General features: G+C 43.2%; 1 protein-coding gene across 2 annotated transcripts in view; it reads right to left on the bottom strand.

The window, feature by feature from the left end:
* The window catches only part of SYN3 (synapsin III), a 189,067-nt gene extending 182,814 nt beyond the window's left edge, over positions 1-6,253 (bottom strand). For both annotated transcript variants that reach the window (XM_010410495.4, XM_010410494.4), the window contains exon 1: positions 6,127-6,253. The gene's annotated coding sequence lies outside the window, so the exon portion shown is untranslated. The remainder of the gene's footprint in view (positions 1-6,126) is intronic.
* Between the last annotated feature and the right edge of the window lie 20,836 nt (positions 6,254-27,089).

Raw genomic sequence — 27,089 nt, 5'->3', positions numbered from 1 at the left:
TTTCAGTTTTATTACAAAGCAGCAACCCCCTAGCTCGCCTACTCCTCTCTCTCCTGCTAAAAGAAACTTCACAAGGCTGCTGAAGTAAGAAAGCCTGCTCAAAAGATAACTAAATACACACAGGCCTATTTTAGATAGAAGCATCAAGCTAAATACAGCAGCCTTGAGCTGCTGGAGGGAGCGCAGTGTTTCATCCAACCCGTCTGTCTTTCCAAAGTGCAATCAATGCTTTAGCGCACATAAAGGGAAATACCAGCACTGAATCTCATCTTTAAGCAGCAAACCAAAAAACTTTGGGGCTAAAAAAAGAATAAATGCTTCCTAGCTTGTCACATCGTTAGGTTTTGTCAAGCCCACTTCAGCAAACAGCCGTGTGCCAAGTGTGTTTCCCTGCCCACATGCTGTGCCCACAGCCCCCGGCAGCTGCCAGTGATGGGCACAGTGCATCAGAAGTGTGTGTGGTGACTCATGGTACCATCACCTCTGGCACCATATGATCATTCTTTATCCCAGATTTCCATTTTATTGTTCACTGCCACAGCAGTGGTTATAAACAACTGCCCTGTGCTGGTAAGTTGGATGAGAAAACTCCTGATTTTCCTTCTCCAAGAAGGAGATGTATTTTCTAGCATTGTCCTCTGGAGTTTATCAGCTTGCTCTGCAGTCAGGAAAAAGTGTTTCTGCAGCCAAGAATGTCTTTGACGTGTTCCTGGGCTGCAGTGCACTACAGGGCTGTTCAGCCCTACTGTAAACCCAGTGAAGTACAGACAAAAGTGGGGGAGAAAGATGATGGCATAACGGATGTGTTCATTGTATTTTAGAAAAGAACACAGCCACACAGGACCAGAATACCCTATATTAAAAATAATACATTTTATCTAAAAAAGGAGTGTTACTATATTTTAAACAACAGATTTTAAGGGTCTGAATCATCATGGAGCTGAATGTTCTGCTGCTATTGGTTTTGCTTTTCTAATAGCTCTATGTAAATATGCTTGTGTTTGCTTATAAACTTAATTTAGTGCTGGTGAAAGCCTACCAGTCCTTCTAGGTTAAAAATATTTTGCATTGGCTACATAAAATGGATGATGTAAGCATTTCTGGCTGGTTTTTTCCAGCAGGCTTGGAAGTCCTGAGTCGCAGAGGAGTGCGACTTTCTCCATTCACTTGGATGGGAATCAGTAAACTCCTTATTTGACTACAAATAATGTGAGCGGCTTTAGCTATGTCTTTTACCAAAAAGTGGTCAATTAGTATCTTTTCTTAAATGGCTTTGTGGTTTTAAAGGGCTAGAACCAGCAAGTTAAAATACTATTTCCCTCTTGTGCCATTGTCAATGATACATAACATTAAATTGTAAATTAAAACATAGGGCTTGAAGTAGCACACTTTTTAAACTCGAGGGAGCTCAGCAAACAGCCATTTCAAGCCATGAAGACTGGGCTGCAGACACTGTTTGCCATCTTTTAAAATGAGTTGGTATGTGTATGTTTGCTCCTGTGTATGAGAAGAAACAAGGAAGCCAATGCTTTCCCACAGTTCCCAGTTGAAGCATACAGGGAAGAAGTGTTGGCTCTGGCTCATGCTGAAAGCAGGAAATAAATCAACCAAAACCCGTATAGCTTGGTAGAATCCAAAATTTCCTTCTTCCAAAGAAAGGCACACCCCACTCTCTTATTTTGTCCAGCTTTTCACATGGCTCTTCAGCCCTACCTTTGTCCTACCTTTTTCCTCCCTTTAACATGGACTCTGATTTCTTTTTCAGACACACAGGAAAATAATGCTGTTTGTGTTCTTCAGGCTGGAGTATGACACAACACAGCAGTTCTCTGTCTTGTACATATCCCAGTCTGATAATTTAGAGAAAAATTTAATGTGCTTTTAAAAATGACTGTAGTTACTTTCTCAATGTGATATGAAGGTAATACTCCCAGTTTCAGGAAACCTAGAAAAAGGGTCTTTCCTACCCCATCCAATTCAGTTTTTCCCCCTCTCCCCATGCCAGCTCATCACAGACCATCCTGAGAAGCAGACAATCTTTTCTTCCCCTTCCTGTCACTCTGCTGGCAATGCAGAATTCAGCCCTTTGCAGTGGAAGGCTGCCACCAGGACAAAAGATAATTTCTACCCCAAGGCCACACCACAGACTCTTCCTCCTACTTCTCCAAGGCCTTGTCATTAGTTTTTCTCCCCTTTATGGGCAGGGTCTAAATTGCAAGCACATGCCCTGGGCCACCTTTCTTGTGGCCAGTGTAATCTGCTAAAGGCAGCAGAGCCAAAATGCACCCTTGCTTTAGCTTTTGATCTGCCCAGACACAGAAGAATTATTCCTCATTAAACAGACAAGAGATGAGTGTCTGGAATCTGATAGCCATTAATACAGACATCATTGTTTCTGCATAATCACTTCATTTTCCTTGATAACTGCATTATAAATATATATGAGTCTACAGTACTGGATTGGTAAATGATCTGCTACAGTTGCTAATCAAATCTCTGTTATTTATCAGCATTCAAAAAAGCTCCTTGACATTTTCAAATCTCTAGATGAGGTAGGAGAATATCACAACGAATCACAAAGGATGGGAGGAAGTGAAGAATTATCCAGAATGGAGAGAGAGCATGGCTTCCCCACTGCTTAAACAGAAAGGAAACCATTTTATCCCATAAATAAAAGGCCTATTTAGAAATTGGAAGATTTCCACTTGGTCTTACCCAGTGTCTTTGAAAAATTATGATCCAGGGCTTTGTACACCTCTGGGGACACAAATCAGCCAAAACCACAGAGGCCTGAAGTGAGAAGAACAACACTGGAATGAGTGAGAGGGAGGGATACATGTGGCAGAGCAGTGACATCACTTGAGCAGTGACATCAACTTACTTGTTGTAAGAGCACAAAATGCTCTTACAACAGCTCTGAAAATGCCTTGGGTGGTTTGTTTGACATTTCAAGTTAGCACTTTCACCTACCAATAGATTATAAGATCGAGTTGCTGCAACTTTATCAGCTATTAATTGTTTCTGGGCCAGGACAGCTCTTTGTAATGCCCACCTGGGAATTCTAGGCTTATTTGCTTAGCTATTAGAGAGAGAGGAAGGGGATCTTTAGCCTAAAAACATCCAAAAAGAATTAAATATCCTAGAATATTTACTGCAAAACCTGACATTCTGTGGAATTTCCATACCAACTAAAAACTGATCCTACAGCCCTATAGACAGAGCAGGACCATCTGAGGGGAGAGCACCATGGTACAACACACCAGTCACTGTGCAATAGGAAACAAACTCACTTCTTTCTCTTTTTCTTTTTTTTTTTTTAATTTTTAATGAGGATAATACTGTTTTTCTTGTTGGAAAGTGCAATGTAAATGACATAAATGAAACAGTTAACATTAAAATAATTAAAGCAAAAATCCTTGTTGCAGAGTAGTTGTGAAAGTTAAGGGCATTACGGTTCAGTCCTCTCGTGTAGAATTTGCAATACTGCAAATCCCATAAGAACACTTGCTCACACATCCTATGTCACCTCCCCCTCAGCCCCTCTGAAAAACCCAAGAAGAAAGGTACCCTTTCTGGAGGAGGAAGGATGATGTGGAGCACGCAGTGACCAGGTTGTAATCAGTGTTAACATCAGCGAGGAGCGCAAGTTTTGCATCCCATCACGCCTCTCATTACTAGAGTACATAACCTCCTAACCTCCACCCAAGAAAATGATATCATTGCATGAATTAATCATCTGAGCAATTAATGGCAAAAAGTGACCTCAGGTTTCCAGCACGGTGTCTGGCACCAGTGAATTGGCAATGACGTCAGCTTCCCTGGGAATACGCTGGCATTTTGCCCATTCCTGAGCCTCCCTGTTGACTCTGAGGGCAGAAGCAAACAATGTAGGCAGCCAACCAGCAGTAACTGCTGCAAGCCAACACCAGGCTGCTGCTGCTGCAGCGTCAGAGAGATGCTTCTCCTGCCAATTCCCTGCGTGCACCTCCCAGGGAAGACTCCCAAAGATGACTTCCTTTGATGTTCAGAGAGGGGGACTCTCCAGGGGTGATGAGTATCTGCCCGCTCTTTAGAAAGGGAGAACCTCCTGCTCAGCACCTGGGAGCTGTACAGCTTTTTGCAGTGTGTGAATAAGCAAGTTATTTAAACATTCCTCTGTTTCTGGGGAAAAAGGAAAGAATTTTACTATACTGGGGAATTTATTCTCAGATGGCCAGGCTTGTTTTCTTCATTTCTTAGCTCACTCTGTTGCTGTGGGTTCTTTGAAAGCTGGAGTCAAACTATATGGTCAACTATGACCATATGCCCTGTGTTAGGTCCATTTTTTAGTCAGCTATTCCAGGTGAGATGAGGAGAGCCTGCATCTATCCTATGGGAATCTGCAACACATTGCCTTTTTTTATCACCAAATGCAAACATCCTCTGCAAGGCGGAACCTTTTCCTACTTTTACCAAGTGAGTATCCCTTTGGTCTCACTTGGGGTGCATGCACAAGCTGTGAGACAGAGGGGGTCAGACTCAGCCCACCACTGAGGAGCACAACTCAGGCTCCAGGAGATGCCATGGGCAGAGCATAGACATGAGCAAGGAGGTGCTCTCTGATGGGCATATCAGTCATTTTCTTCATCTTCAGGCCACGTGAGAAAACCACAGGAAGGAAAGAAGTTTGGGTAGAGGAAACCTGACCCCTGATGTAAGAAATTTGGTGTCACAGAGGAAGGAGAATTTATATGGGCAAAACGGTTTGGCTAATCCCAAATAAGCCATTTTGCTGCTTCTCCCTATGGGGCTTTCTGCCTTATTTCTCTTTTAGGAGTGAGCCTCTGGCTGTTGCTTTCTGAGCAAGCAGAAAAAGTGTATCTCCCTCCACATTCACCATGAGAATGAGTTTCCAACAGAGATGAGATATCCACAGGTGAGCAACGTCTTTGTCTCAACAACACTTTCCTCTGGATCCCAGCTTGAAAAGAATGAGGGGGTGAAACCCTATGAGAAACAGCTAAAAATTTTAGTGCCTTACAGTGAGCTGTGATTCCTGCTCCAGTTAGTGACTGGGATAAGGTTATCCCAGTTCGGGACAGCCTTGTCTTACAGGCTTGCAAAGATGTAAGCTGAAGAAGTGTGATTATAACATCATCACTGCAAACGACATTCGCTGTCTGCATGGCTTAACGCCACTTGCCACATTTGTAATCCATCTTCCCCCATCTGCCCTGTCTGTTCAGCAGTCACTTGTTATCAGAGCAAAGGCAGTGAAACAAAAGGAAGCGCAAAGGCTAATTTGCTTGATGTGGTCCTGTTCTTCCAGGTAACACTAATTTGTGGGCTCTAACCTGATCCTCAGAGGTGCTCACCTTTTCTTTGCATCACTGAAAGGGAAATAACAAATCTGTGGAAGAAACTCAATAAGCTACCACTTTAGCAGCAGGCACAGCAGGCAGGATGGTTTGAGCATCAATTTCTCTAACCAGTCACATTACCTGTCCTGATTCCCAGCCCATCTCCCCCTTTCCAGGTGTAGCCAGCTCAGCAGATAGGATTAATCCACTTTCGTACTCACTTGCATTCTCCATGTTGAAGAATCTGATTACACAGATTGCCTGCAATTTATCTCCACCTGTGATGCCTAACACTCCAGTCTGATCTCCTCTTTCCCATTTTAACATCTCACTGCAGATCCAGTACATACACGGACAGATGCACACACACTTGCTCTGTTTTATTTGCAAACAGCTCACTAAGAGCCTCGGCGTTTTCATTTCCAATCAAACCAGAAAGCACTACTGTTTCCCCCACTCTGCCCATGAGGTAATTCCTCCCTCTGGACTCCCCTCGTTACATTTATGCTGCACAGGCTCCATATGCTGCTGCTGGATCCCACAAACCACAGGAATCTCTGCACAGACACACTCAGTGAACACGCAGCGTTATATAGCCCTGCAGCAAGTATAAAGACAAAGGCACAGCCTACATGCACTGAGCAAGTGCCACCACATGCATTCCTGTTCCCTCCAAACCCCGCAGGAAAACATTGCCTGCAGAGTGCTTTCCTACAAACAAAAACATCTTTTCAGCACAGGGTCAGTACAGGATTCAGGCAAATCCCATTCCCTCCCGCTCCCTTACCTTTCCTTTCTTTATTCTGCTAATCCAGGGGCCCTGGACTGATTCGCTTTCCCTCCTGCACACAAACTGCCAGTCCGTCCTGCTTCACATTCACAGCACACCAGCAGGATTCACCGTCATCCCATTCTGCCGGATCCTTATCGCCCTATTGGCCAATGCCAGACAGTAAATTCAATTAGGCTCCTCCTTATAACTATATTATCACAGGAACAGGAATGAATAATTTAGTAAAACAACAAGGGTGTGCAGGCTCCGGTGTCACAGACTTCACCCCCACCGTCAGGCTTTTATCAGAGAGGTGGGTAAAGAAACCAGAATCTGTCTGTCACTCCTGAAAAGGAGACCTTAGGTTACCCTCTTGTATTTCCCATTCCACCCCTCTTGTCCTCCTCCCCCTAAGCCATGGCAGTCCCATTTTATTGTTGCACCTCCATCCTCAGCCCACAATACAGTATTTCCCTTGTGAATGGTCATTACCATCTCAGTGGATGCAGAGATTTCTGTCCAGGCAAAGTGATACTGCAGCACATCAAACACTTTACCTCTTCCCTAAATGCAGTAAGTGAGAAAAGAATGAAGCTGTTCTGGAGAAGGGAGTGACAAGACAAGCAGATCAGGAGGAAAAGGGAGAGTCTGCCTTGTATCACAGTATCCTCTGTAAAGCAACTGTGCTGTCATCCCATCAGTTTAGACACCCAGAGGATGCAAGTCCATGGTTTCTGAAAGGGAAAGGTTCATAGACACACTGCCCAGGGACTGTGATTTCACATGTCCGCTGTGGGAGTTTGAATCCCTATACAAAAAATCCCACACCAATGTGGCAGTCTTCCCCCAAACCAAATGACTAAACTGTTCTGTTTTGGCTTTTTTTTCATTCCTGACTAGAAATTTGCAGTGACAACTATCTATACTTGTGTTTCCTAAGAAGTACTTGGTCCCAAAATGAACACTGCTCTTTTTCTTCAGGTGATGCTTTGTTTGAAGAGTTACAGAGCATTGCAGGTTCCCTCAACAGCAACCTCAGGCTGCCTCAGTTACCTAAAGAGTTTTATTGTTATGGGAGGAATAGCGGAAGTGGAGGAACTCAGCGGGACAACAACCCTTTTGTACCCCCAGAACAGACCAAGCAGCCAACAGGGTTTTTTAATGACAATTCACTGCAATACTGAAAGCTACTGCTTTCAATACATGTTTGTGGGCACGGTATTTACAAACAGCTGTATCATTCCACCATAACTGAAAAATAAACAGGCAGGATGAGCTGCAATTCTTCCCACAGAGTCCAAGAACACCCTTTGCACTCTGCTTCCCGTGTGCTAATATTTACTCAGTAAAGTCTATATATGTACTACCACAACGATGAGAGGTTCAAATTTGCACTAGAGCCCAAACTCCTTGAAGCAACTCCCACACCAGCTCTCAGTCTGGCTCCTCTCCCAGGCCTGGCAGGCTGGGTAGCCTCAGTTCTGCCTCCAGAGCCAGTAAGGACACCAGGGTGAAGTTAAACCCACGTACCAGCAAAGCTACAAAGGCAGATCACTGGTGACAGACCAGAAGCTTTCCTAAAGGCAGTGTCTCTCTTTAGGCACTGCCTTTATACTGAAAGACTAGCAGGAAGCTGGGACAATGCATAGGGATTGCCACCGCCTAAATTGCTGGGCTATCTACCTCTGTCTCAGTCCAAAAGTGAGATCGAGCCATGCTGCTTTCCCTAGGAGAATAGAGTACAAGAACAGTGGATGCTTTTGCCCTTCCCACCAAGTTCAAAGTGATCTAAAGCGTGAAAAGGTAAGAGTCTCAACCAAGTTTTTGTCTTTCTCTGTTATGGACTTCTTTGCCACAAAAAGGGACAAAACTGCCCTCTTGCTCCTGAAGATGCTTCACTTCTGAAGAATGGCAGCTGCTTTTTTCCTCCTCCTCCTTCCCTTGCAGCCATCCCAACTTTTAAGAGCTTTTGTGTTAAAGGAAACTCTGAATTATGCACTTGGTGGTAGCTTCAGAGCAATTAAACTAAGCCGTGTGGCAAGTTGCCCAATGTCACTACCAAAGCTCAGGATGTTTCAGCATCATTTATTGAGGAGCTTTTACATGATGCTTACTTAAACCACAAAATGAAAGCAAATTAGGCTGTTGCCATGACAACTGGAGAATCTGCTCAAAATTCAGGAGATGCTGGGGAGCGCTCTTCAGTGGAGACCTCTGCATCATGAATATGGCCCTTGGTTATCAAATTCCTTTCAAGTTAATTCCTAGCATCAAAGCCTCCCTACCAAAGGCTTTAATAATTGGGAGCAGAGCTTGGCTAGAGAGGGAACAAACCAGCCCTCCCAGCACTAATGTGAGTTTCATCCTGGTGAGAGGTACTCAGCTGTGAGGTCCACAGAGCAATCACAGAGGTGGCAGCACTCCTACAGGAACACACATGAGGCAGGGTGGAAGAAGGGGCAGGGGCTTCACTGCAGACAGGCACTGAAGAGAGAGGCAGATCCTGACTCCGTGGTGCAGCAAAGATGAGTGACAACTTCCACAGAGGAGAGGCAGGGGAGGAGAAGGAAGAAGGGTCCTTGCCACCTCTGGTGGAAACCCTCTGGAAGTTGGAATAAACTGAGCAAAGTCTTTTGCCAACCCCAAGAAATGAGATAAAGCAAAAAAATGACAGGATCAGTGGTGTCAGAGGAAACTGACAAACTAAGCAAATGGAAGACAGGCTACTACACTACAGTTCTTTTGAGAGGAATTAAATCTTTCATAGGATTGTTGAATATTTTCCATCAAAGCTGGTTCTCTAATTTGTTTTTTCTTTTAGCTGAACATTCTTTCTGTTGCAAGCCTTCTAAGAAAATCATGATTTGAATAGAAAATTTTCAGTGAAGTCTTTTGGTTCTCAATTGCAATAGCTGCGGTACTCTTGGCTGAAAACAAAGAACATTACTTTGCAAAAATTCCAGAAAGTTTTGTAGTGTTCATAGAAGATCTCTCCTTCCTCATAATTATTTTTGATCAGTTTATTGCCAGTGGAAGTTTTGGTGTTCTCCTTTGAAATGATGCCTAACTGGGCATAAACCCCTTTTGGAGGGTAGCAGCAGTAAGTAGGAGCACATCCAAAATTAGGGAAAAATAGTCACACAGACAAATGGAGTAAATTGCAGAAGTTTCTCTTCCCCCCTCTTCATGCCCAGATGAAGAACTGTGTTTAGCAATGAAAATCAGAAGTGACTGAGAAATTAAAGGATAGATAAATGATTGTATTGTAGTGAGCATTACGCTCCAAGTAGGATACTTGCCAAGAAAAAGCACACATACTATAGGGATCCAAAGGTTCAAGAAATGATGACAAAACTCCACTAATAAAAACTAGGTATTTTCAAATGTTCCCATATCTGACATCCTGTTCATCTTTTGAGCCCCAAAATTGATTGTCAGTCTGCCTTACTGGGATGTCGTGGCAATATTTCAACACCTTGAGTCAGAGTGTTGATCTTCTGATGGGTTCTTCTTCCCGGTGCCTGGGTATCACATACACAGGTTGCTAATAGTGTCCAATGTCTGATTGATTATAACTGACTAGAAAACAAGGCTTTAATTCGTTATCTACTTGGAAATGAGACTGGCTATTCCTCCCTGCTATTTTGCCAAAGCCTTGCACAAAACATTTTTTAGGTGTTCACATTGTAGCAGCAGGAGGAGGCTGGGCTGCACACAAGCCATGTAGGCTTCTTTTGGACCCACAATATGTGGTAGAGACAAGAGGTTGAAGTGAGCTTTTATTTTTTTTTTTAATATCGTGACAGCCTCTTTAGCAGATGTCAGTTTGGCAAATGTGCTCGTGGGATGGCAGGAGCAGAGGAATTTGAGGGGCAGGTTCTGCAGAAATAAATCTGAGGAACCTGAGGAACAGAGAACAGGGTGATAGAAAGAATAGAGCAATGCATAGCAGAAGAGGAGTGGGCTCCTTAGAAGTGTCTGGGATGCTATTTTCTGAAGTGGCATGCCTTTGGGACAAGCTGAATTTATTACACCTAGTCAGATTGAGGCATTGCTCTGGGGCTTCACAGCTACTGCATATGTGTATGGTGGTCTCTATAAAAGGGTATTACCATGCCACTGAAAACTTGTTTTCTTATCTTAAACATGTTCTTAAATAAAATAATTTTTCATTCTTCAGCAATAGTGACTTATTTAAATAAACTTTTCAGGAACTTCTACGTATCATGTCTTAATCTAGGGAAAGAAAAGCAAGTAAGTTTTCTACTGGCATTCTTTACTTACTTCAGTAAGTAAAGGTGAGGAGCAGCTAAGGGAGCTGGGGCTGCTTTAGCCTGGAGAAAAGGAGGCTCAAGGGAGACCTTATCACTCTCTTCAACTGCCTGAAAGGAGGCTGCAGCCAGGTGGGGATTGGTCACTTCTCGAAAGTGACAAGAAATAGGACAAAAGGAAACTGGCTCAAGTTGTATGCACTAGAAGAGGTTTAGATTGGGTATTAGGAAAAAAAGATTCCTCACTGAAAGGGTTGTCAAGCACTGGAACGCACTGCCCACGGAAGCCATTGAGTCACCACCCCCAGAGGTATTTAAAAGACGTACATGTGTGGTGCTTAGGGACACGGTTCAGTGGTGGACTTGGCGGTGTGAGGCTAATGGCTGGAATTGATCCTAGAGGCCTTTTCCAACCCAAAGGATCCCATGATTCAGTAACATTTTTCTATAATTAGCTTATTCATTGCAGTGAATTCTTGCTTTCTCAAAGACAGTAGCAATGAGGCCTTAAAAAGGCATGTTTTATCCCACTATGCTATTCTTACACAAGAAAGCACAGATACCAATTTTTTTCCGTGAGGCTCTTTGAGTGAGAATCTATTTAATAGCTTTAATCAACTTCAAAAATACATCACTTTTTCACCAAGTTTTGCAAAGGAAAAAAAAAAAAAGCCATATTTTGCATATTTTGCACCATTTTTAGGCTGTTTTCCAAGGCAAAAGTAGTGTTCCTGTTTACTGGTGGTACAGGTTTTCCCCTCCCAAAGATCAGTAAAGAGAGAGACCTGCCCTAACTCCATGTCAGCATAGGCAATAACCCAAAGGTTATAGTACTCATTTAGGATGCAGGAAGCAGAGGGCCCAAACCTGAACAAAGCCAACAGGAGATTCACCTCTGGGTCCTCCCCGGGGCAGAAAGTAACTGCACCAAGATTTTGTCAGCTATTCAGAGGAGAGACTATCATTACACCTCCTACAGAAATTGTTCTACTGTATAGAAACTCTGCAATGCTGGGCCAAGACTGAATGGACGACTAATGGCCAAGACACTCATCAGAAAGTGACACTCAGTCAGTAGCTTGTAGCTCACAGAGCACAGGTTTGACTTCGTTCTCTTACATTCCTGCTGCCTCTAAGATTAGTTTCATCCAAACAACAAATCCTGCAGTGGACATATTTAATTGGAGATGGAAAGGTCTGCTTTTCTGTTTCTTTACTTTCTTGAATCAAAAAACCTACTTCATCTTCTAGAGTTTCTAGCCCTTTTGACGGGTAAGGAAAATATCATGTACAAGATCTGAGGTTAAAGATCACGTTGATAAGGGACAACTGAGCTGAATTCTTCTTTGGCTTCCTCTAAGCCAAGGGACACTGCTCAATCACAGAGTGTACCTAATACAACACAGGGAAGCTCTGTGCAAGGATCAAAACTCTTTTCTTACCTGACTTATTCCCACTGGAGAAGAAGAGTTCTGGCACTGCCAAAGGATTCATACTGGGATGAAACTCATATAAAATTAAAGCAGAATCATGGTCCTCACCTTTGGCAGACAGCCATCCAAGGAGGGCCGGTAGGAATGACCTCTTGCAATGGAGTAGCTCAAGAGAAACAAGACCTGATCTGGCTGACTGGTTTGCTACAGATAAACTGCTTCTTCAGATGCCTCCATGCTCTCACATTCTCCTCCTCCTCCTCCTCCCTTCCCTGGTTGCCAGGCAACTACAAAAAGGACCAGAGAGCATGCTGGAGGAAACCACCTTGTAGGACACTACACAAGTTTGGGTTTTCTTTCCCACAAAATGCTCCAGGGCAAAGTGGCCTTGGCTTTGGAGGCAACATCTCGCTTTGAAACCTTGCTTTGCATGAGCACTGGTCGTGGGGCAAGTGATGTATATCCATAATTACCAAAATAAATGCCTTCACAGACCTGAAACTTGCTTCTGAGCTTTTTCTGTGGCTCAGCTGCCCTCCATCAATTCCACAGATCAGTAGTTTAAGGAGCTCAGGCACGGAAGGCTCCAGCCTGTGCAGCAGATTTCCCAGTAACAGATACCCCATAGAGCTGAGGATCATCGCTGTAGCTGGCCAGGGCCACATGTTTACAGCACCGACTTAACAGTGTGCCCCATAGGGTTAATGCAAGAGAAACACAACATTTTCCACCAGAAATGTGCTTGCTCATAACAGCTCAGAGACTTTTAGATGAGGTCTAAGTGAGATCAACCACTAGAAAGTGAAATGGAAAGCCCTGTACTGGATTCCATGAAATCCTTTGGCCTGCTTGATGTGAGAGCAGCTGTCTTGTTCTCCCAGGTCTATCTATCTAGCTGTCTATCTAGCTTCCTTCCCACAGGGCTAATAATTGAGGGATAAATCTCAAGTATATGAATAACGCCCCCACTTTGGGATCTGATGGTTGGAACTATTAGTATTTTAAAATGTAATTTAGTTTTAAAAACGGTGGCATGAAGTAACCAGAGGTATAAAGTCAGATAAAAAAATACCTGGAAGATTGGATACACACTCCTACGACCTTACTTTCAAAACAAGCTTAATTTGCAAAGTCTTTTCCTGTATGACTGAATCCAGAAAGAAAGAAAAGAGTTGAAACTTTCTGTTTCACCAACTTCAGTATCACTTTTCATTTCCTGTAATCCCACTGAATTCTCAATGCTTCGTAGTATTTCAAGCATATTTTTGAGACTTATTAAGGCACTCCAAAATCTAGTTTATACCCCACCTCCATATATCATGCCAGAAAAGCCATCTTTTCCAAGCAAAGTTTTCCATTTCTATTTTCTATTGTGCTGCCTAATCTGATAAAGGCTGTACCCTGAGGCCATTCTACCTAACAGCATTAGCTACAGACTCTGAAGTCACAGTTCACATATCCACTTAAGCAAGTATCCCACATATCTTGGGAATTTTCACAGTTCCCCCAGGAATACTCCTTCCCTCCCAGCCCTTTTGAGCAGCCACCTGCCATTTCTGTATAGCCCACAAACATTAATTACTACTGATGTAAATGAGCTGGTCCTGAACAGACTCACATATGGCTCTCAGTGGAAAGGAGAAGTGCTTTCCTCCTCCACCTATACCTCAACCAAGGTTGAGTTTTACTAGCAACGAAATAATTTCACAACTGCAAAGGTCCCACTCTGGGTCCTGTTGTTCTTTGAGACCTTCTTAAACAACTGCATCCAGTCCTCAAGTTTACCCCTTGCATCAGCCATGAGAAGCAGGTTTCTCCTTCAGTTCTTTAGCAGTGCAATACAGGTAGCCAGTTTTTTTCCTGATTGTTTTTTGCTTTTTCCTGTCACATCCAAGGTCACATTTTGGCTCACTGTCTTTTCTGCTGAGGTTTGAAATACAAAGCAGTATTCTATTACAAAATCCCAATGGTAAATTTGAAGGTTTTGGAGTAGAAAATGGAAGCTTAGAGTGATTAAGGAAAGCAGGATTTAGGAACAAATATTTTGCTGACTTGTCCTTTTCCTCCTTCAAAATTTTTTTTCGAATTTAGTAGAAAACAAAACAGCTGTTTAATTAGGTGTTCATTTCAGCTTTTTAATCTCAAGGTGTCCCTGCTATTATTCTGAGAAGGGTGTGGATGGAATTATGACTACTGGCAATCAAACATTGCTGTTTTTTAAAATGGTCTGTCCCTTTACTGGCTGTAGAGAGAAATGTCTTGAATAAGAAAACAAGGTATGAAAGGATTTCCTGGAAAGAAATGGGTGGTAGGATGTATGGACAAATTTTTCTGCATGATACAAAAACCTCAACTATGTACTCCTGTGCAGCAACCGCAGCCATGGTGGCCCAGCTGGGCTCTGGACCGGAGCAGATTTGACATTGTCCCAAACCCCAGGGTGTTGGAATAGGCAGGCTGAGGCAAGAGCAATGAGGAGGGGGAATACAAGGGACCGGGGGGAAAACTGTGAAGGGAGTGGATGGTGAACAAGTAGAGTGGCAGGCAGGTGATGTGGAAGGAATCTGGTGTAGCCATGCAGATTCCTCTTGTTTGAAGTGGTTAAAGTTGTTCTGTGTGGAAGAAAGATGAGGGAATAAATTCTTTCATGAGTGCAGATCCTAGGGGAGTATTTCAAATAGCAGTCTGCAGTGGGCAAGAAATGACTGCATTTAAATACAGGTCACTCAGCAGGGGTATGGGAATCAAATACTCTTAAGGCTGTGAAACTAAACACAGAAAACGTGGACAGAAAATCATGTTTTAATTTAGAATTACTAGCTGACTGATAATGAGAGTCAAAATATGAACACATTTCTAAACACTGCTGGTTAAATGACTTTCTCTGAGCATGTTAAAGGAGAAGGAGACTGTGGCAGCAGGCTGGAAGGAATCTTAGAGAGCTGGGTGTTTGCTACAGCACCAGACAGAATGGCTAGGCCCAAATGACACAGCAGAACAGCACAGATATTGACCACTATTCCCTCTCAGTACCTTTGGTGTCTCCTGTGGGTTATTATAAAGAGTATGACTTCACAGTTATTTGGGAAATAACCTGTTCTTCATTGAGGATAATTTGTCTGGGATTGAGTAAATCAGTCGTCCCTAACATTTCTTAGGCTACGTCTTTGAAACACCCAGAACCCTGTGGGGGTGCCTTCAGGTCTGCATCTCATTCCAGCTGAGTTATTGTGTGAGGAGCAGGGCCAGCCCCTTTAGATAGAAGGGCACACTGGTGCAATCCAGGTATTCCTGGTTCTGGTGCTGCTGCAGCCCCAGCTCTGTGTCGGCAGTACGGTGCTCTGTGCCATGCAAGTACACTTCCATGTTCCCATAAGGCAGCAGCTCTGGCTTTAGGGACTGTGCTGCAAATTAATATTGTCTACAGCCTCAGTAGTAAAAAATGGGCTATGTGTGGTGTCTATAAAGCTTGTGAGTGAGGGGTAATGATAAATCATAAATTTTCACTGGTTTTCACCAGTACCATCCCACAAATACACTTAAGCAGAATCACACAGTAATCCTGTCTCCTGAACAGGAGAAGATTTTTGTATCTACAGCTCAGCCAGACTTGGCACAGGTCTCTACCATGGGGTCTTCCCTATTTCTTAATTCTTTCTACTTCTGCAGCTGCTTAAATGACTTCCTGTCTAAATGACACAATGACAAAAAGATTCCCATTCCATTAGTCAGCATTGGACTTGGAGCAGAATTTCAGAAACACCTTGCAATATCCTCCCAGTGCAGCTACATGCTAAGCACTACCAGTAAAACACAGAGATTTATATTTTCAGAAAAGAGCTGCAACAATTTATTTGTACTGAGACTTCTTCTCCATGGGGTCTGTTTACTCAAACAAAACAATATGTGAAATTCAACAGACACAGAACCTCAGAGAAGTCTTCTGTCTGCTCTTACTAAAGAGAGAAGGAAAACACCCAAGGATCCTTTACTGTAGCAAAAGTTAAAAAGATCAACAGGAACCACTGTGGATGGATGAAGCCTCTACATTTTAAGGACTTCTAACATATCTTTGAGTCCTCCAGGCTTTCAAACCACTACAATACAAGGAAGTTCACTGTGGTCACTAAACAGACAGATACTGTCCCAGATTATGTACTGCCAGTTGTTAAGAAGGAGAAAACCAAAACAGAACACCTTCTGCTTCAAGGAAGGACAGAGAAAAAAACACATTACTGTCGCGGGTTCGGTCTCTAACCTATGACAATTACCTTCCTTTTTTTTTAGATTTTATAGAAGTGAGGGCAGAGCAGCCTGTACCCTGAATTAAAGATCTCTGATTCTAGTACGTACATCACAAATAAAAAATAAAGAAAAAGTCAAATCTTGAGAATGTCACTAAGGAAAACTATAATCTTACCTCTGCAAAAGGGTGAGATTCATACGAAAGTAGAGCCACCACACTTTTCCATATTCCTTCCATGTTGTGTGAGTTGAGGGTTGATTTGTTTGCTGTATTTAAAGCTCCTTTTTAATGAGTTGTGTGAAATCTGGCAGACATATAACCTCTTTGAACTACAAAGCATTTCCTGCATTAATGAAGGAAGAAAGAAAGCCAAGAATTAATTTATTACAGCACATTAATTACTGCATGATATGAAAGTTCAAATAATCACCAGAAACCACAAGGGTGAGGTAAAGGTAAGAGAGAAGATAAAATATGTACATTCTGCTTTGGTGATGGTCAAAGTGGGCCCCATTACTACCAAACAAAAAGATAAGAAATTCAGCTGGAGTGTGTTATTGCAGAAGAAAAGAATTGTAATGAGGCAACTTCTAGGAGTCTTTTATTTTGATAAAAAACTGCTCCAGCCTTACGCAAAGGGAACAAAATAAAAATAAAGACACATCAACCATGGCTAGCAAGAGTGGATACATACACAGAATTGCACAACTTATTCCAAGACAGGTATGTCACACATGAAAAAGGCAGTTGCAGACTTGGAGGAAAGTTTTGCCATCAAGGGGGCAATTACAGAATTAAAAATCCCCTGAAACACCAAAGAAACCCTGCTATGAAACCTCCCTGCTGAAGCAAGGCTCTCAAATGGTGTGTGGTAAAACTGTGTGCACATGCATGGGCAGGAGGTGTGTGTGTTTAAATACAGAAGGTGCGTGACTGAGGGAAGTGGTGAAAACATCATTACTAGAGGATGGAAAGTGAACACAAGCATTTGCTTGCCTGGCATGCACAAGTGGAGGTGAGGTTCTTCTCTTGCAGTGGAATAGCTCCTAGAGACAAAGCAGCAGGGAGCAGCGTCCCGCACATCCAAGCATCCCAGCATTCGTCACATCCAAAGATCTCCCCTCAAACAAGAGATAACAACAGCCTTGCCCACAGCCCAATGTCTTCAGTCTTGCATTCCCTGCCTGTTGCCACAGCTCTGAGACCAGAGGACATGGCACGGTCTGTACTTCATATATGATGTACTACATACAATGGCAGTAACGTGCCTCGGTAGCTGTGCCCTGTCCTGGCTGATGGCCAAGAAGAACTCACTCAGTGCTACTTTTCACATTTCCATTTAAAGGTTTACTGGGAAAAAGCCATAATACTGAGTTTAGGCTATGAAATTGCTGACTATATACTTGCAGGACTAGCTAGCCTGAGGAATTTTGCAGAATCCAGCGCTGGAATAGTGATTGCCTTCCTTAGTTTCCTGTAAAATGGTCTGCAAATCTTTTCACTGGAAGCACAAGAAGAACATCTGTGTCCTTTCTTGCATTTCTGTGGTTCTAGGTTTCCTCAAAAGAATCATGGTTTTACATTAAGAGATGCAGGTGATAAAGATTCATCGTTTAGATGTGAAGCCACAGAACACAAACCAGAGCTACAGGTGGAAGCTCAGACACCCCACAATGCTCCTAATATTGCCCTCTGTGTGAACAGTCAACATTAGACAGTTATGTTAGGGAGGGTGTTTTTGGTATTTGTTTCTGGATTTCCCACAAGGCTATGTGGAATACAAGTCTCTTGCGTTGAGAAATAAAGGATGACACGAGAATGGTAACTGCAAAAGGAACTGGATCAACTAAATGCAAGACTGAGATACTCAGATGGTAAAAACAGGGCACACTGACAGCAGGTTTGCTCTGAAGGGGATCACATCTTCAGTCCTCCTGCTTGGCCAGTGCAGGGTACCTCAAAGACCACACAGAGAAATCCTGAGCTGCAGTGACAGCCTAGAGAACTCCAGCATCCTCAGCAGTGCTCACCCAAGCGTGTGTGAGGACAGCATTTCCGGGAACCAGAGCGCTGCTCCCTTCCCTCACAGCTCTCCCACTCCAAGCGCTGCAGGTTGTTTTGTGAACAGCCTCATTCACTGCAGGCTGCGCTTGCCTAAGGCTGGAAATTCATCTTCCTCCTTCTCCCTCCTCCCAGCCTGCCGCTAGTTTTGATGGGATATTTTTCTCCCCATATTAGCCTGCTCTCTGCTTCCTTCTCTTCCCGAGCTGGGCCAGTTTCCTCCTTCTAATTACTCACGCAGGAGAGCAGATGGCAGGGGGAGTGGATCTCTCACTCACTCATTGACATGAGGCTTTGTCACACAAAGGGGGAACAACACCAACTGCAGAAGAAAGCAAGATATTCCAGAGCCTGGTTCCTAGCATCCCCCTATTCTCTGTTCTTCTTTCAAGCACAATATATTTTGGGAAACACCATTCAGTTCTTAGTGTGTATTTCTGTCAGTTACATCACACCATGCTTCTTCTTTCTCTTGCTTTTAAAATTTTAATTTAGCTGAGAGAACAATTCACAGTGCAACATTTTTCAAAATGAACACAGTTTTTTCATCTCAAGAAATAACTGCAGTTCGATATTCACGAATGTTTGGGATCCCCATTTCCAGGGCTGCAGTGCAGGCACAGGTAGCCCTGTGCAGATGTTCCATAATCAGAGCAGGTCAGTTGTGATGAGGTAAGTAGGGCACAGGCAGGACCTTTCTGACCTGAGGGGAGGATATTTTGTACATCCAGCTTGCCTGCAAACTGCACTAGGATACTCACCAGCCATCCCTGTGCCTGGGTAGAGATGAAGGCATTGCTGGGAGTGTTCCCAACAGGCAGATTGTACAAGCCATGCTGTTTTATAGTCCAGCAGTATTTACTGTCACAGAATTAGGCCACTCCAGGCCAGCTGGCCTCAGTACCCAGGAAAACTCCTGGACATGTATAATTCATTAAACTGGATGTAACTGTGCTACAAGTACCTACACAGCTGTCTCAGGTGTGCTGGCCCAAGTGACCCTTTTATCAGCGTGCCAAATTGTTGCCACTGGACTGCAGCTACAACTACCATTGCTAAAGCTTCTTTTGCAGTCACCATGACCAAAATAAAATGCTGATGACAATACGCATATACTTTCCCAGCTCTTGCAGTGACCAGCTCTAGCTGACAAACCACTACTAAGGCCTAACAGCAAAGCAACTGTTGTTGCCTCATGGATAAAGAACAGTAATGCTTTACATGAAGTCTTTCAAGAAAAATTTTTCTGGTAGGGTCTGTAGCAATAACAAAGTGCAGTCACCTTTTGATTTATGGTGACATTCTATGGGTACCCCAAGAACAGGACAGAGAAGTCATTGGTAAAGGCCACTGGGATCTGTGCTTTTTTAACTGAAACAACAATGCTGTCTTTGACTGCTACACAACTACTGACAGACTTTCAGAGTTTTAGCTGTTTTTCAGAAAGCCTGAACTGAAATGACCTCACAGAAAACTATATGCAGGAGAAAACAGCTATTCAGAAAGAATGGAGAAGTCAACCAAGTCCAGATTTTAATCTGTAGTTTCAAAAGCTTCTCTCATGCTCTAAATTAAGGTAACTACTGAGTTGTAAATCAATGGAGCTGCAGTGGGAGAAAGCTGGTGAGAGAAGACCTGCCTGATGTTTATCACACTAAAGCAAAAACTCAATTTTATATCAGGAGAATGAGCAGCAGGAGCCAATGAGCTTCCATCCAGCAAATTTACCAGTTTATCAAGAGAAGTATTGCAGAAAAAGGCCACCAAAGAGGAAGGAAGGGAAAAATTCTTACTTGACAAAGTGCTTCAAGGTATTGTCTTCAGACATCAGAAAAAATGTAATTAAATCTGTTACTAATGCAAATGCCATCTTGCTTCTATTTGTCATCAGTGATGCTAGATTGTCACGGTAACACAGACAAAGGAAACTTAACGCATGTGTTTTCATTACAGACAAAAGCTTTGGCAGTTCGATGAGAAATAGGAAGAGTTAGAACATTCTCTGGTTCCATCATATGTAATAGCACATGTACCTCCCTTCTAGGATGGCTTCTTCATCACTACAAAGCTGGGACTACTGTAGCTATAATTGTAGCATATCTCAAGTTGGGTGGGATCCATAAATGCACCTACTAATGAACTTCCCTTTAACTGGTGCCTCCCATGTGTAATCGAGATGTGGCTTTTGCCATGAAGCCAGTCAATAAATTTCCTTGTCACACAAGAAAGCAGATCAAGGGCACTCAAAGAAGGTAACTGTAAGCAAGGCAAACTGAATAATCCTCAGAATTCTACAGGGAAGCCAAGTTTTTGATCTATCGGTCATACAATGGTCAATCAATCAATCAATGAGGAGTTCAATCCCCTGAGCCCAAAGGTGCACGATGGCTTTCCTAACTGCTTTGAACTCATGCTCTTCCAGGCCAGTTTAAGTTGAGACTTGGCCAAACACTTCAGAGTGTAACTGTTTTGTTGAATTGGGAATTCAGCCACGGGATAACGAAAAGAAGCTTTTTGTGTAGGACTGTTGTAAACATAAAACCTGGCCTCATGTAAGGCTATTTACTTCAATAAAGACATGGAAGAATATCAACAGCTTTCAGAGTCAACCAGGAGGCTCCTCTGAGCAGTTTCAAGTCATGTTTACAGAGCAGGGTCTTGGAAAAGCATTATGAAACACTTGTCTAAGGGTTATTCAAGCATTCAAGCCCAGTCACATTAGTACCCAAAACAAAGCTTTCCAGTCATATCATCATTTGCTATTTGTAATACCAGCAGGCAACCCCATCCCACCCCCTCCTTATACTTTTATAACTTGGATTTCCTCCTCCTCCACTCCCAACTGTTGTTGACTTACTGTCAGGGTTTTTCTTCCAATTTGCTGTAATTGCTTTATGTTGAGGCTCTATTGATCTCTCGAGGATGTGCAAGTGGGGGAATTTCTTGACAAGTCTGAGGCTCCAGGCATCTGCCTGCTGGCAAGCAGGCATGGACAAGTCAGATGGACAGAGGTGAGGGGCCAAATCTCAATTTCTTTTTACTGAACACCGTCTTTTCTGGGCCAGCAGTACCATCATCACGCTTCACACAGCATGACAGAAGTATTTTAAATGACCTCATGAAATTGTCCAAGTTCCTGCCTCTCCCAGGCACTAAGGCAGAAAAACAAACAAAGCAAAGCGGAGTCTAACAGAAGAAAGGGCAGGCTAAGCACAGGTTATCCACAGCCACACAGATGTTTGATCCTGTGAATCACTGAATCCAGATCTTGCAGCCCAAGCTGCTGGTTAGTCTCCTTTTCCAAGCAGTTTTTGAAGTACTGTAGTTGTCTTCCTGAGGAACCGTGCTGCTGTCCCACCCACCTCTCACAATGCACATTTTCTCTCCCTTAGGTGCTGTGCACTTTCCTTGGGTAGCACAGCCCTGAGCACAGCCACAGCAGCTCTCACTCACTGTGTCCTTAATATTGATAGCTTGAAGCTACCAGTGTCTATCCTGGCTCATGGCAATGACCACGGATCTTTAGGAGTCTCGTTACTGGTTGATGAAAAAGATATTCTGTTTGTCATGAATCAGCTCACATCATTCACCCAACCAGCCTCCCGCCTGGTGTCAAATGCCAAGGTTTCCCTTGCCAAGATTCACACATGAAGGTGACAGCACTTCAAGTCTTACTATTCCTCCAGTCTTTGGACTGGTTTTGTTGTGTGGGTGCAGTCCAAGCTGGGTATAGCAGAACACACCAAGCATTTGCTTCTCTTTGTATCACACAAAGCTCTTTCATTAACAGTTAGTTCCTGCCACACAATGTCATTTTGCCACTCATGGTAAGCATTGTTTGTGAAAACAGATTAATCCTTTGATTTGCAGTGCTCCCAGCACACAAGAAGAAGGATTTGATATAATTGAAGGTCCGGGGTCGTTCAAAAAGTAATTTTGATGTGCACCTAAGCTACTGCTAAACATTTATTCTCTGGCCATGGAAGTTGCATTGCAGCCAGTGTTAGGAAAAAAGGAAAAGATGAGTGGGTGTAATAAGGCAATTGCAAATGGGGTGTGCAAACATAGAAATCACTTTTATGTTCGAGCTTGAAAGAGTTTTATAAGCAGAAATAATGAGGCCTGACTGAGTTGATATAAAAGAAACACTAAGCCTGTTTGACTAGATTACAGAGAAGGTCCTGTTAGAGAGCAATGCTTATGCTGAGCAGTATACTTACATCACAAGGGATATTTTTCCCATCAGACATGAGACAAAGATTTGCTGTAACACCCAATAAATGTGATTTTTCCTGCTGCGACTTAAAGGCTGGAGACTTTGTATTGTTCCGACAGCACAGGGTCTCAGGAATTGTCTGGACTTGTCCCAGTGTAAGCTTATTTTAGGATGTTCTAGCAACAAGGAAACCAACCATCACTCAACCTTGGTTTATTTTCACTTTCGTTTAGAGGAGAAACAAAGAGTTATTTCTATGTGTTGTGTGTGCCCTTCCCCACCTCTATGCTGTCAGTAGCCTGCTCCCCTAATCCTGCACACACAAGGCTTCCTGTGCAGGACTTGTCACTTAGGTGAGAGGCACTGTGCTCCAACTCACCGCCCTGTCCTGCAGCATGCAAGGTAACCAGACACAAGCAGCGTAAGCAAAGAGCCTTGTTGATGTATAGACACTCTCACAGATGACTGCAGAGCCCCTGAGGGTTCACTTTGCTCCAAACAGGAACACAGCTCTGCTGCCCTTGCCCCTCCTGCCAGCAGGCAGGGCAGCTGCACTTTGCTGCCTGCAACATGCAATACTCAGTAAGTTTATTGCTGCCAACATATTGGGTGAGCAGCTCAATTCCTCTGGCTGCCTAATTCACCTCCTTTAATCCAAACACTTCAACTCTCACTTTATTTCATTCAGACTCCTCTAAATATTTCCTGGTCTGCAAGCCATTTTCAGGTAACAACACAGCTGAAATACAGTGCTGGTAGAACTTCGGCTGTCACCTTGCTTTGACATCAAAAGGCTTTTACAGCTTGAATCTGTTTCAGCATCAAGACTACAAGGCAAGACATATGACTCTACTTGAACAAGCAAGAACAAGCTGAATAACTGTGCACATGGCTGCCTGTGACCAACAGCCTCTGGGTTTCTGCTGAACACAGAGCATGGTTCCCTTGTGAAGAGCCACTGGCAGTGCAGGGTGTTCCTCAGCTTTTCCTGCACCAAGTCCCCAGAGAACACCAGCAAATGAACATTACATGGCTACTTTGGAAGTGTGAGTTCCCATTGTTCAGGTAGGAGAAGTTTTAGAGAAAACAATTAAAAGAGAGCATGAAAGAATGATTAAAAAATAAACGAAACAGGGGCCCAAGACTAAGAAAGAAAAAGCTACCAACGCCATGCACCTACAGCTAAAAGAGAGGAGTAAATAGCCACTAGAAACAGCACAGCCCTCCTGGAGAAAACCAGAGGACTCTGGCAGCTCATTACACCCTTCTCCCCTCACATACACAATTTTCTGTATAACATTTTAAAACTGTACTAACGAGGCTTTTCTGTACTATTCTGGATTATGAATGTACTGTAGCAAAGCCAACAGGTAAGATCAGACAACAGTTAGAACAATTGCCATTGCCATTCTTGTCTGCAACTTTTCTGGTGTGGAGACTGGAGACTGGAGACAGTGGCAAGTTTTGTTCCCACAACAGAGGGCTGCAGCACACTCACCAGCTCGGGCTCGCAAGGATACAAGGGTCAGATTTGCACCTTTGTATCCTTTCCCTTTCCCGACGTCTTCCACAACTTACTTGGGCATACACCACAGGGTTTGGCACTTTTCTACCTCGTTCCAGGAAGAGATCTCTGCCCTTATTTGTAAACAATGCAGATGTTTTCATGAATGTCAGATGATCTTCAGCTTGTTATTGGTATCCTAGCTCTGAGGCTTCTATGAACTTTCAAAATCACACTTCAACCCTGAAAAAAGAACGGTAAGCCCTGAGATTATCTAACAACTTTTCCTGATCTGATATCATTAGCTGTAAATGAGGAGCAGTTCTGGAGCAATAAGGTTAGAAATGATACTGTGAAAAGTCAGCCTGGAATTTAATCCACAATGAATCTCTAATTGTCTCACTATAGTTATCATTACAGCACATTCAAAAAAAAAAAAAATCCCCTTGCTTCTCCAATCCACTTCACAGAGCATAAACCTAAAAAACCCCCACCTATAACAGAAAAATCATGGAATCATAGAATAGTTTGGGTTGGAAGGGAGCTTTAAAGGCTTTCTACTTCTTCCTGGCAACAGTCTTAATCTTGATCCTAAATGGTTTCTGAATTTTTACATGCAGTATGTCAAAACATTAGGAACTTGGGGATTTTTAACAACTGAAATTTAGGTTGAAGCCTCGATAGAAGCAACAGTCTTGCATTAACAGTACAGAAAATTCTCAGAAGAGTTTGAAAGTACAATTTTTCAATCTTGTATATAGGAAGACTTGAAGTGACAACCCTTTAATTTTCCTATGTCAGAATGAAAGATGTAATTTCTGATCAAAAGATTTCAGCATCTCTAATTTGAAGACTTTCAGAAAGAGTTTTCTCTCAGTACATTTCTGCCTCTGTGGCCCAAGGGAGAGGCTAATTTTTAAATGTTTAAGCTTTCCAGGGATGGAAGCTATTTCTGGAGCAGCTCTACTAATATGTTGTGTGCCACTTGATCTTTGTGCCAAGAAAAAGCTTTCAAATCACCTTCCAGGTACACAGAAAAAAGCCAGCCTAATTCTGCTCTTTGGTCATGGAGTTTAACATCACACAGGGCTGCCACCAAACGGAGAGGGTTTACATCAGAAATGACAGATGGCAAGATGGTTGCCGCCTCTATCAACCCTGTCCTGTCACCGGCTCTTGAGTCTGAACGTGCCTGACACAAGGACCGCCCCAGTTTATAGCTGTTAAAGCTGAAAGGATGTATTTTTCACGTCAACAGAGGGGAACAGTTGGTAATTTTTCCAGAGGAGAGATTGCAGCAGGCTGCCAGGCAGTCATCAATTCTGACACGCTATTCGGAGAGTCCCCGTTGCTGCGCACCAAATGTCTAATCCACAGCTCAGGAAAGAGCTGCGAGGCGAACGAACAGCTGACATGCATAGAACAAACTGGCATTTCTGCAGCATGGCCATTTTTCCAACAGTCCTTTAAAGATCATAAAATATGCCTAGCCATTAGCTGAAAGTGCTGAGGTTCAGCCAAGATTTAGTCCAACATATACACTGATGTGAGGTAAGCATTCATGTACATACATTGAACAACAAGTGCTATGAGTACTTCAATTAGTCTGAAACATTTAACACATTTAGAGATTGAAGGGCAATGCCATGGAAAAGGAGTACAGTAATTCTCTGCCCTTTTTCCCCTTTGCAGCTGGGGAAACAGTGAAGAAGGTTTCTCATAAAAGGGCAAAAGTGGGCAGGGGGGCTTACAGAAGTCTATAGGTTTGGATAGGGACCACTGAATGTTAAACTAAAGCTGCATCACCGTGTCTGAAGTAAAGGTTTATTTCAGCCCTGTTGGTGAAGTGCTCTGGTACACTCCAACACTTGGTGAGCAGGTTGCAGCTAACGGAGAAGGCAGCCTGCCTAAACAGCCATCACCCCTTCCCTGACCATCCTGTTCCCTCATGAAGGCAGCGCTGCCCTTAGTAGGTCACTGAATCCCTCAAGAAGCAATATCTTGGCTGTTTGTTGTTTAGGCATGCATACAGATAACTCTCCTGCTCCTACCCTCAGAATGTCTCCACAAGGCTGATCCCTGCTGTTCTGAGCCATCTGGATATTTCAGTTCCCACAGTACTGCAACAGAAGAGCAGTCCATAATGTACTAGAAGAAAATACTCAGTGTGAGCTGGGCAGCAGAGATGGGGTGGATTAAATACTCCTCAACAGCTGTCCTGTGCCATTTGCACTGTGCCTGGAGGGTGTGTGGGTATTCAACAGACACAGCTCTCACTTGAAACAAGACCTCATTGACCAGAGCATTTTACAGTTAAACAAAAAAACCAAATCCATACAAATCCATCATTAACCCATGTAGTTCCCTGCTGTGGGAAAAGTGGTAGGTTGAATAGGTCACTTGCTACACCTCAATGGTCTTCTGGCAAAACTAGACTGCAGGGCCCCACAGCCTTGGTTCAAGCCCTGCCACTGGCAAGGCAATCCTTATAACACTAGGAAGGATAAAGTTGCAGCAGATACTATTTTTCATTCTTCACTTAAGAAAATGACCCACCACCTAAAACTAGGCTAAGATAGCTTCCCCTGAAGTACGATGCATTAAATAAACCACATAAACTGCTTCCCCGCCTTTGAGGAATTCACATCTCAGTAGCAAGAAGGGCGAGGCAGTTCCTGCAGGAAGTTAGGTCTTACTCTGTTATGTGTCTGAGGTCATTCCCCACCTCTCTTACAGAGAGAAGCATGAACAAATCCCAGGCCAGCACTGTGTGATATAATTCCATCCAACAAAAGAGAATTATGAGATCACGCTAATGCAAATGCATCGGTAGGAAAAAGGGTCATCTGCTGACTCTCCTACCATTTTCCTCACAGCATTTCTGTCATCCTGATTTGCTGCTCTTCTGTCTACAGAAGCAAAGGGTAATCCTGTTGTACAATTACCTCTTTCTCCTGTAATTAATTTGTTGCTTGAAGGAACAGAACTAAATGACTTTTAATTTCATTTTGAAATAAACTGTGCTTTGCAACTTCTTTTGCAGAAACGAGAAAAGAGCTGATTTTCTTCTGGATTGTATTGTTCTTCCTTAGCATTGTGTGCTTGGTAAATTATATTAGCACAGCATGAAGTTGGCAAAAGATACATGATGCAGTCTCAACTCTAAAATCAAAACTGCTTGGCTAGAGGAATAAAGGATATTTCCTCCACTCCCTCTATCCACAATACTCAGGGAAGAGGAAAAGCA

This window comes from Corvus cornix, chromosome 1A, assembly GCF_000738735.6.
Source record: "Corvus cornix cornix isolate S_Up_H32 chromosome 1A, ASM73873v5, whole genome shotgun sequence".
NCBI classification, from domain to species: domain Eukaryota; kingdom Metazoa; phylum Chordata; class Aves; order Passeriformes; family Corvidae; genus Corvus; species Corvus cornix.
Note: the sequence above shows the minus strand (reverse complement) of the source record. Positions and strands in the feature narration are given on the sequence as shown.